Consider the following 12,188-nt stretch of genomic DNA (forward strand, 5'->3'; position numbering starts at 1 on the left):
TGAGAGATTTCCCAGTTGAGTAGTTTTCCAAAAAGGTTGGTTTGAAATACTCCAAAGGTTGCCTTTTATTTCCTCCTGTAGACTTTTTCACTGGTGTCCATGAACTTGTTTCTGGTAACATGTCAATGGATATCTTCAGCAGAGAGATGCAGACATACAGAGAGAGAGAGAGAGAAAGGTTGGGCTTTGGTATCAGTCATAACTGGGTATTAGAACAAATTAAACCAGAAGTATCATTAGAAGCTAAAATAATGAAACTGTTGTACTTTGAACACAAAATAAATGAGAAGACCTAATTCACTAGAAAAGATAATGCTGGGGAAAACAGAAGGGAGTAGAAAAAGAGGAAGACCAAATGAGATGGGTTTATTCCATAAAAGAAGCCACAGACCTGAACTTACAAGATCTGGTGGTTCACAACAGATGCTATTGGAGGCAGCTGATTCATAGGGTCGTCATAAGTCGTAATTGACCTGAAGGCACATAACACACACACAAACATTTGTCACACAGCTTTTGTTAGGTCACTCAATCAAAATCTCAAAGGGCCCTCTTGTTAATCTGCATCTTCAACCAAGCTTTCCCTCACTCGTTTGAATGGCTTTATTTATTTATTTATTTGACACTCATCTGGAAGGATGACCTGCCACTCTGGGCGACGTACAGTAAGAAAACATATAGTACAGTCAATATAAAAGCATATACAGAAAGGTTAAAATCACAACTAATAGCTGCCAAACCTGATAAAACCTAGCCCACCTCGACAGCCTGATTGAAGAGCCTGGTCTTCAAGGCCCAGTGGAAGCACATCAAAGAGGGGCCTGGCAAAGGTCAATTGGTAAAGAATTCCATAAGGTGGGGGCCACAACTGAAAAGGCTCTCGTCCTAGTCCTCACCAGTCTAGCTGCTTCAACTGGTGGGATATCAAGTAGGCCTTTCGTGGTCGATCTTGTTAAATGGCCCCCCTGGTGATATTGAAGGCGTTCTTTCAGGTAGACTGGGCCAGCATCATATAGGGTCTTAAAAGTTATAGTCAATACCTTGAATTTGGCCCAAGTGACCACTGGCAACCAGTGCAGCTCCCTGAGGACTTTAACCATAGTACACTAATATTTAAGAATTAGAGATCCCAGTTTAAGTTAAAACAGGCATAAGTACAAGAACTGGACTAGGGTGACAGAGTTCCTATGTTTTTTTAACATTTTCAGGCTGTCTCAGGTATGGGATGTTGGAAACATGTTTTATTGTCATAGTGCAGTGCCTCTCCTTCTACTGACCTTTAAACCAATGCAGTGTAACAATTTATGCCAATTGAGTTTATGACTTACAGTATTTTATGTAAGACCTTTATCTCAGATGTATAAATTCTACTGTTTGAATTCCTGAAATGAATGTTCTGGAGTTAAAGGTATATACATGCCTTACTTTCTGAGATTATCAGCTACTCACCTTAATTACAAAAGTTTGAGATGTTTTGTTTATCTGGAACAAAAACCAAGCTGGTGGCATAGTCAGACAGATAATACCATCCTTTATCTTATAAGTGCACATGAACTTGTTTTGGGAGAAAGAGACAGAGAGAACAAATTGCATTCTCTCACTGCCATCTCTTTTGCAGATATGGGCATTTGTGTTTAAAAATAACAACCCCATTGGAACCACATCAGTTTTGTACCAGGTGGCAATTTCTCCTGTCCCCATGGGAGTCACATTGTTCATGTTGGAAGCATGAGGCTGTTATGGTCCACACACCTGGCCATCTGGCTATGGGAATTTTTTTCTCCTCTTTGCCCATGGGGGCACCTTGGTTATGCCGAACAGTTGGGTAAAGCAGGGGCAGCCAACTTGGTGCCCTTCAGATGTGATGGGAGTTGTAGGACAGCAACATCTGGACAGCAACATGTGGTCTATCGCTGGACTGGACAGAAGCAAACAGTGAGATACAAACCCTAAGGGAGACCCATTCAAGACCTACTGATCACAATACCTATGTTCTGCCTCCACTGTCAGAAGCAGTAAGCCTCTGAATACCAGTTGCTGGTATCAGTGCTGTTGCACTCAACTCCTGCTCACAGGCTTCCTATAGGCATCTAGTTGATGAGAACAGGATGGATTAGATCCAGCAAGGCTCTCCTTATGCTCTCAGGAAAGAAATTGTGGGACCCTCTGGTTCTATAAAAGAGGTACTGCATTTCCCTTGCAGGTGGTTCTGATTACTAGAATCTGATTACGAGCCTGAAGGCTAATTCATGCATTTCCCCCAGTGAGGCATGCCGTAGGAATCCTCTACCTGTCTTCTCCTCTCCAACAGACTCAGTCAAATGATGCTGCATTCATGACAAATCTCCACTATTGTTAGTGAAAAACTGATCTAAAAAAGATTAGCCTACTATGGAAATGTGTGCCAGAGTGTGGGTGGTGCTAAGCATGACTTTGCAGACAAATGAATTCCAGACATAAGACTTGGAAGGCATTCTTTTCGACAAGCGTTATGAAACTGAACTCAAATCCTCTTGTCTAATTACTGCTCTTGCATTGTTTCAAAGAGTCAAGCCGCACAAAACATAGAGTGGAAATTAACTGTTCTCAGGCCATGTGCTAGAGTTGGCATGAATGAAAACCCAAAAAAGAAGAACTAAAGGGTTTTTTTGGTGGAGATCAGGTACACACGACAAGGGTTCATGGATCTCCTTCTAGGGCCCTGCTAAAAGGGCATTGTTACATGGCTTGCGGCACAGCCCCATGACACTAGAGATGGGGGAGAAATTAGATTCAGTTCATATTTAAAGGCAAACTTACCAAATTCATAGTTTCTCAAAAAATATGCAGACCAAAACACAGCCTTTGTTAGAAATTCACACTTTTCCAAATTTTGCAGTGCAGTTCTCTAGCCAAGTAATGTATATAACAATGCACGTTAGTGAAAATAACATACAGAAATGCATTATATTAGGAAAAATGTTTGCAAAAATGTGTATATTTGTCAAAACTGCATACAAAAATGTGTTTATTTGGAGAAATTAGCACTAAAATGCTGAAAACCTTCACATTCTTTAAAAACAAGTTGGCAAATTGCCACAGAAACGTGGAGAACTGAATTTATAATTGGAAAAATGACAAAATGGAAAGAACTGAAAAGTGACAGGTTCATCCATCCTTATTAATTTATATGTATAGATGCGTCTAGGCAAATTAAGGGTGGCTGGGATCTCACCATCGCTGCTCTTTGCTGTGTGCCCAGTTGCCCTGTAAATGTTGTTTTTTTAAAAAAGGGAGGGAGAGGTGTCGGAGATCTGGGGCTCAGTGCCAAAGAGCTGGGGCTCAGGCCTCCTGGACCACCCCCTAACAACAACCCTGTCTCTTTCACTGAAATTGACTAGGTTTATTATTAAAGTTATATCCCACTATTCCTCCAAAAAGGAGTCCAGGCAGCAAACACACAGCAATAAAACAATTAAAACATCTACAAAAATCTAAAAACAGTTGAAGTACAGATGCAGACTGGCAGTTGAGGCTGGTCCATTAGGGCAAGAGGGACGCTGCCCCACCAGCCTCAGCCTGTGATCACTTGCCTGCCTTCTTACTTACAACTAGACCAAGGGAGTGCAGCCCTGGCTATGAGCGTCCTCCTCCTTAGTTTCAGTTTTGCCACTGTAAAACTCAGCAGGGAGGAGGAGGACAAGGGGAGGTTAGTTAATGCTGCCTGTCATAGGCTCTGGCTCCACCTACTGTTGGACTCCCTGTCTTCTACTCTACAAGTTCCAATGACCACCAGCCACCATTGCAGACTGGGATAAAGGTCTCTGCCTAAATGTTCTGTTGAAAGAGGAATGCCTTCAGCAGGCACCAAAAAAACAACAGAGGTGGTGCCTGTCTAATATTTAATGGGAGGGAATTCCAAAGGGTAGGTGCCACAACTACCCTTCCTAAAGGCCCAATTTCTATATTGTGTGGAACAGATCTCCTAAAGAGATGGTATCTGCAGGAGGCCCTTGCCTGCAGAGCACAGTGATCAATTAGATATATAAGGGGTGAGAAGAGCTTTTGCAAGTGCTAAGCCATTGATGCAAAATCAGATTCCCCTGCTTCGTGTTAATTAGAATAGCATTTCTGCTCTACTTCTGTACAGCAAGAACCTTGATTGCATTTATTAAGAACCCTGATATTTTCATTAATATATGCACCCTTATCCTAATATAAGACCCTGCATCATCTCAGTACTGTCTAACAAGCTTAATTGCAAACGTAATTGGAGAAGGGTTGGATTGAAAGGATATTAATAGGTAACTAATCTGTGTCAGGGAATCTTTGTGCATGTACCCTTGGATTACTTCATTTGCCTGTTCTAACAGATAATAGCATTGTCATTTCCCCAGAAATTAACTTTATCCAAAGTTCATTAGGGCTCAGTCTTTGAACTTATCAGCACTTGAGCTGAGATCTGAGACAAAGAAGCAAGTGTCTGTGTGCAGAACACCTTTATCTTACCTTTGTATTGTGGCAGCCAGCCCCTAACATATTGACACATGTGGGAATTCCTGCAGGGCTGAGTGACTAGGGCTGATGGGCATTATAGACCAAAACATCTGGAGGGCACCAGGTTGGAGAAGTGTGATGTAAATACTTGCTGGTCAGTTGTTGAAACTAATTGTCCTTCCACATATTCATATCATTATCACTGCATTATATATTATATCATATATATTATATGATATTATAATATATATATCTCAATAATCATGTATCAGCAGCAGAGTTTGTTTCTTTTTTCCTCATTCACAAACACTCTCTGATATTTTCTGATGCATTCTCCTTTATGTATTCTAGCCAGGCAGCATTCTTAAGACAGCTAACTTTAAGCAGCTGGCCTGTGCATATGAGGATTCAGTCCACCTTTTTGTTCACCCACTCCGAATGGTGAAAGCCTCTCACTTTCCCTAGCAGCATTTAAAACAGCCCTAGGGAACTGTTTTCAGCCCAATGGCTGCAATTCCCTTGTGGCCAGCTTCCCAGGGACTGCATGCTAGTGGTGGTTGGTCCAGGTGCAAAAGTGGGCAAAGCCAGAAGCAAAACAAAGGAGTGGGTAATGGATGAGATCCTTACCTTTGTACAGCACTATTTATTTATTTTTAACAACTTACATACCGCTTAACATTCAGGAATTCCAAAACAGTACACAAATATAGTACGATACAATAAATACTAATATCAATACATCAGATCCCACAATTTCCATAATGTCTAACAATACGCACTCACCAATATCCATAGGAAATTCTTGAGTGAACAAAAAAGTCTAAAAGCATATGCTAAAACCATGGAATTAGATGGTGCATGCCTTATTTCTAAAGTACATTTGTATGTTGTACAGTACCTCTGTGTATACCAGCCATGCAAAAGCCACACACACACCACAATCACATCTCTATCCATCATCCAGGCAAGCAAGAGGCATTTTCACAGTTCAAGTCCAGGCAACGGCACTCAGGGAGGGCAGACAGCAGGTCCGATGAGGTGTATGGCTTGGGGAGAGTCCCAAGAGCCAGACAGAGAGGCCTAGAAGGCCACAGTTCGTCTCCAGCTCTGAGGTTCCCCATCTCTGATTTCAAAGGTGGAAAAGGGTTGTCACCAGAAGGGAAGACCAGAATCCCATGGGGATGTTTTGCACATGTGCATGGGCTCCTGCTGGCTTTGGTAGTTCTCTTCCCCAGGAATTCATCTGAGCTAAGGTTAACTAGGGCTAAAGTTTACAAGTAGTCTGCCTTGAAAACACAACTGATTTCTCAGTAGCAAACAGGCCCAGCCCAGCAATCCTACCAAAGATGAACAGGTTTTCTTGTGTAACACACAATGTTTAGCTCCAAGAAATATTCTAAAAACAAGAACAGAGGAATGCGGTTTATTACCTGAGAAAATTACCCTTTGCTTTTTTGGGCATGTTCCTGCTGACAAGTTAGAACAGTCTGGCACTTAATTGTTAAGCGTGCCCATTGAACTCAAAGTGTTTCATGTGGATGGAAACAAATCAGAGGAGGCAAGTCACGTGCCAAGTGTCGTTGACAGGAAAATATCATTGGAGGCTCTGAGGTGCAGAAAATTAGCGGTATAGGATGTCTTGATCGTCAGTTTCCAGCTGGCAGGGATATTGCTGTGCCATGAGAGTTTGGATTCTTTTTTTCTTTTCTTTCCCCCTTTTTGTAAATGTGACGACCAGCATAACTGAATGCAGAGCCAAAGGAGGCATGCACGTGCCAATTATTTGGACATCTTGCTTCTACAAAGCAATGGGAGTGCAAGAGTTGCAACATGCTTTAAACATCACTTTTGCTACAGATACACTGATGTATCAGGATGTTTGTTCTGCACAACATAGCAAATGGACCTTTAGTGTGGCAGCTCCTACCCTGTGGACTTCCCTCCCCTTGAATTGTAGGCAGGCGCCATCTCTGCTATCTTTTTGGCACCTTTTGAAGACTTTCCTCTTTCAACAAGCCTTTTAAGTTGAGACCTATCCCAGTCTGCACCTGTGTTGGAATTGCTTTTTAATATGCTTTTTTAAATAATGTTTTTAACCCTTTTTAAAAAGATGTTTTTAAAGCTTTTAACGTTGTTTTGTTTTAATGTATTTTAAGGTCTGTTTTTATGATGTTTTGAAGTGTTTTTAGCACTTCTGTTCGCCGCCCTGGACTCCTGCTGGGAAGAAGGGTGGGATATAAATCAAATAATTAATAAATAAAATAAAGGTAACAATGGCGCTTCCCACACAGCAAACACAAAAAGTGTGGGCAACAAGACACACACAGTTAAGCATCCATGTGCATGCATGATGGAGTCACAGCCAAATTAGAGGTTCCAGGCAGATGCATATGGCACTTTAAAACACACACAGCCCATCACTCACACAGTTACCCAGTTTGCGCGCTAAGCCGAACCATGCCTTAGAGGAAACACAGAAGTTGTTGTGAACCGCCCAGAGAGCTTTGGCTATGGGGCGGTATAGAAATTTAATAAATAAATAATAATAAATAAGTATGCAGATTCCCAGATAGGAGATCATGGCTGCTATGCTGGCTCTCCTGCTCCTGCACTGTCTAGGGTTAAGCCATGGTTTGTCTTAGCATTACAGCTGAACCCAGCCTCATGGTTGGTCTCACTCCAAACAAACCAAGGTCTGTTTGGTTTCTGCTAGGCTTACAGCACATGGTTTGTCTGGAGGGTTCAGCCAACATTCTAACAGGACAAATGATCTCAGGTTCCATCTTTGGAGTTTCCTGCTGAAATGATCTGAAGTAGCAGGTCTAGGAAATACTCTTGGCTTTGATCCTAAAGCAGAGAACACTTAACCAGACATATCCCAGAAAGAGGCAGACCAATAGCTGAGTTGGTGTCAGAGGATGGTGTCACTGGGCATTTGTGGTGGCCCCACTGCTGACTTCCAGAGACCCCCAGGCCCTGATGCTGCTCCTGTTGCCATTGCAGCCTGCTTGTCTGTTCTAGCCCAGAGGGAGATCAATGAAAGCAAACAGAAGGAGCAACAAGAGTGGATAGACAGAGCAGGAATGGCTGTCGACTGCTCACTGGTCTGCCCTTTCTCTCTGGATAGTGGTGGGAATTGGGTCCAGAGGCAGAGAAGGAGAGCAAGTGGACAATTGCATGGAGGAGGAGAGAGGCTCACCTAGTGCATCTTGCCTGAATGTCCCTGAATACCTGACAACAGACCTGACCAATGGTCTAACTCAGAATGCTTGCATAAAAAGCTGAGAACGGATGGCAATGATGGCCTTACCTGTGCTATGTTCCCACATGGTAACTGAAGCAATGGAGTAAACTTTTGGTCAGCTTCCCCCATTCCCCCATTGTCTCAGTCCACCCCTCTTGCCTTGTTTTTGCTTTGTTTTTCTTTCCGACAGCCATCAACAGGTAGCATTGGGGGAGGAGGTTTCAGACCCTTGGCCTCTCAATTGTGGTGTGCCACAGGGCTCTATCCTCTCTCCCATGCTATTTAATATCTATATGAAGCCGCTGGGGACAATCATCAGGAGATTTGGGCTGCAGTGTCACCAATATGCGGATGACACTCAGCTCTATCTCTTGTTTAAATCTTCACCAGAGTCTGCTGTGGAGACCATGTCCATGTGCCTGGAATCCATGAGTGGATGGATGGGAAGGAACAGGCTGAAGTTGAATCCTGATAAGACTGAGGTGCTACTCGTGGGAGACAAGGGAGGGTTGGGAGATGTTGACCTGGTGTTCGATGGGGTGAAATTGCCCCTGAAGGACCAGGTCCGCAGCCTCGGGGTTGTTCTTGATTCCAAGCTGTCCATGGAGGCTCAGATTTCGGCAGTGAGCCGGGCAGCTTGGTGTCAATTGCACCTCATTCGTAGACTGCAGCCCTACCTTCCTGCTCATCAGCTCCCACTGGTGGTACATGCCCTGGTCACCTCTCGGTTGGATTACTGTAATGCGCTCTACGTGGGGTTACCCTTGAAAACGGTCCGGAAATTACAACTTATACAGAATGCTGCGGCTCGACTGCTTACAAACTGTCGCCACCGGGAACACATCACCCCAGTGTTGTTCGACCTACACTGGCTTCCAGTTATTTTCCGGGCCCAATTCAAGGTGTTGGTATTAACCTTTAAATCCCTACACGGTCTCGGCCCAGTTTATCTGATGGAGTGCCTCCAGCGCCACCAACCATGCCGCCCAACAAGATCAGCCACACAGGACCTTCTCTCAATCCCGCCAACTAAAACAGCTAGATTGGCGGGGACAAGAGAGAGGGCATTTTCAGTGGCAGCCCCCGCTCTCTGAAACTCCCTCCCGTATGACCTTCGGCATGCCCCTTCCCTGAATGTATTCCGCCAAGCTTTGAAGACCTGGCTCTTCAGACAGGCCTTTGGGACTTCCGGGGAGGGTTAAATTTTTACGACGAATAGCCTACTACTCTGTACTGGAACTGTTTTATTGTTATATTGTATTTTATGATGTATTTTATTATGATGTAATGTATTGTTGTTAAATTGTACGTCGCCTAGAGTGGCCATTGGCCAGATAGGCGACCCACAAATTAAATTATTATTATTATTATTTTATTTATTATTTGTTTTTGCTACCCTTGTTATAATGCAAAATGTTGTGTTGTTATGGTGGCCTCTTATGCATTGCCCCCCTTAAAAGATACGAATATGCATCTCCAAAAACTATGTCCCAGGTTACCTGCATTTATGCACATGCTAATGTATATTGTAGAAATGCAAATTTAGAAATAATTACTGTAATTTAAATGTAATACATCACACCATGATGGGAAAGACTGTGACCAGGTGGCCTGTGTACCTGTCTAGGTGCTAACTGTTGACAGACAACTTCAAGGGATCCATTCTCCCTTCTTACTGTTCTTCCTCTTTAAACTGGACTTAGTCCAGAGAGCCCTCCAAATATAGGACCATCCTCTGTCATGTGGGACACATGGCTCCCTGTGAATCCACAACCTCTCTTTCAAGGAATGCGATGATAAAGCTTCAAAAGGACTTTCCTGAAAGCCAAGAGCTCAGCATGAGTGATCTTGAACTCTGTTACAAAAACATGCTGCTTTACTTCTCTCCACTAATTGGACACCTTAAACCTATTATTAAACCATTATTGGCAGATGCAAGCACGGCCTCACCCATAATGAATTTTCAAGCTGCTGGCACAGCACGAAGGGGCATTGTTAATCACTAAGGGCTAAACCCAGGAGCACATTGGCTTTTCCAGCCCATTAAGAAACACTGCATAACTGGCAACATTGTGAAATCTCTGAACAACTTCGAAGGATTAAAAATAACCAAGCATATATGAGCATATACCAGGTGAACCTGTTGCACTGCCCAGTTTCTAAATGATAGCCTAACTGCAGTATATCACCAAATTAAATGCATCAGTGTTCTCCCCTTCCAGGGAGGATTTTAATACACTGCAGGCTACTGCAACAAACAATGGCACTCACAGGCCTTAGCTGGTTTTCCCAAATACTTGTTCTTCATGCTAATGCCAGGAAGAAACCACACCCCAGACATTCAGTGGGCAAAGTGATCTCCAAGGTTGTTCTGAAGACTCTCTGGCAATCAAAATAAACATACTTCAGACAGTTTTTAAGTTACTAAGGGCTTCCTTCTTGTTCTTCAGTTCTTTTACAAATTCATGAACACCATTCCAAACATGTTCTCATCTTTCTAGAAGTTGACCTAAAACTTGGCTAAAGTTTCTAATCAGCAGAGATTGATATGGATTCATACCTGCTGTTCTATGTACAGAAGGGCTTATTTTGTTTGTGGAATCCACTTTCATCAGAGACTCCGCACTGGAGGAAGTGGGGAGGGTGATTTTTCACCTGCTCCTGGTGCTGCCTCCCACACCGTTGTGGAGGTACCCCAAACTCTGGTGCAAAGTTTTGGCGGGTTGCAGGGAAGACAGAATCTGTGAGCATTGTGTTCCATGTTCTGCCTGTGGAAGCATCCAGTCAGTGGAGTTCTGCCCTGGGCAACTCTGGATCCAACCCATTATATTCTCTAGAATCATGGCAGCTAAGGCCTTGATTGTGTAGAGGTTGCACTGTAAGGTGCAACTCTTCTATGTCATAACTGAGTGGATTCTGGGATTTATAATCTTGTATCCTTTTTGCCGCTCCAGTGTAAGATTCAAAAACGGAAGATGCACATCTGGTGTCCACTTCTCAGGGGGTGGGTGGGATGGTAGTAAAAGATGTGCAGCTTCACTTTTCTTTTCTGCATATTATATCTCCGGATCCTAACATCTGAATTTTTGAGGCCCAGCATTCTGAAACTCCACTTGGGTGGCATTTTTAGAAATATGATTATTTAGAGTAGAATCCATGCTTTGGCTATAACCTGTAATTTGTTGTCTAAGAAACTTGATTGATTAGAATCCACGAGAAAGTAACTAAAAAGAGAATCTAGCATATATAAATATGACTTATTCTGTGATGCTATTTTTGTTGTATCTTAAATTCTACATCGCATATCCTTGAGATGATAACCCTTTTGTTTGGTTAATTGTCCTCCTTGGACCCCCAAGATTTAAACAACTTTCGCCCAGTCTCCAATTTACCATTCTTGGGCAAGGTGATTGAGCGTGTGGTGGCTAAACAGTTACAGACACACTTGGAGGAAGCAGATTATTTAGATCCTTTCCAATTGGGCTTCAGGACTGGACACGGAACTGAAACAGCCTTGGTCGCTCTGGTGGATGATATGAGGAGGGCGTTGGATAGGGGAGAACATACTTTCCTCGTCCTCCTGGATCTCTCAGCGGCTTTCGATACCGTTGACCACGGTATCCTGTTAAATCGCTTGGAGGGATTGGGAATGGGAGGCACTGTTTTACGGTGGTTCCGTTCCTATCTCTCCAACAGATATCAACGAGTAGCGTTGGGGGATGAGGTTTCAGACCCTTGGCCCCTTAATTGTGGTGTGCCACAGGGCTCTATCTTTGCCCCCATGCTATTCAACATTTATATGAAACCGCTGGGAGCTATCAGGAGTTTTGGGCTGCAGTGTCACCAGTATGCGGATGACACGCAGCTCTATCTCTCGTTTAAATCCTCACCAGAGTTGGCTGTGGAAACCTTGTCCAATTGCCTGGAGTCCGTAAGTGGATGGATGGGAGAGAACAGGCTGAAGCTGAACCCCGACAAGACCGAGGTGTTACTGGTGGGGGATAAGGGAAGGTTGGGAAACTTTGACCTGGTGTTTAATGGGGTGAGATTGCCCCTAAAGGACCAGGTCCGCAGCCTGGGGGTCATTTTGGACTCTCAATTGTCCATGGAGCCCCAGGTATCTGCAGTAAGTCGGGCAGCCTGGTACCAACTTCATCTGGTACAGAGGCTGCGACCCTACCTTCCTATACATCTGCTTCCACGAGTGATACATGCCCTGGTCTCCTCTCGATTAGACTACTGTAATGCGCTCTACGTGGGGTTACCCTTGAAGACGGTCTGGAAATTGCAGCTGGTACAGAATGCGGCGGCACGCTTAATAAAGCAAAGCCATCGCCGGGATCATGTCACCCCAGTGTTGATGGATCTACACTGGTTGCCAGTTGTATACCAGGCCCAATTCAAGGTGTTGGTATTAACCTTTAAAACCCTAAACGGTTTTGGCCCAGTTTATCTGAAGGAACGCCTC

This window comes from Rhineura floridana, chromosome 6 (assembly GCF_030035675.1).
Source record: "Rhineura floridana isolate rRhiFlo1 chromosome 6, rRhiFlo1.hap2, whole genome shotgun sequence".
In the NCBI taxonomy this organism is placed as follows: Eukaryota; Metazoa; Chordata; class Lepidosauria; order Squamata; family Rhineuridae; genus Rhineura; species Rhineura floridana.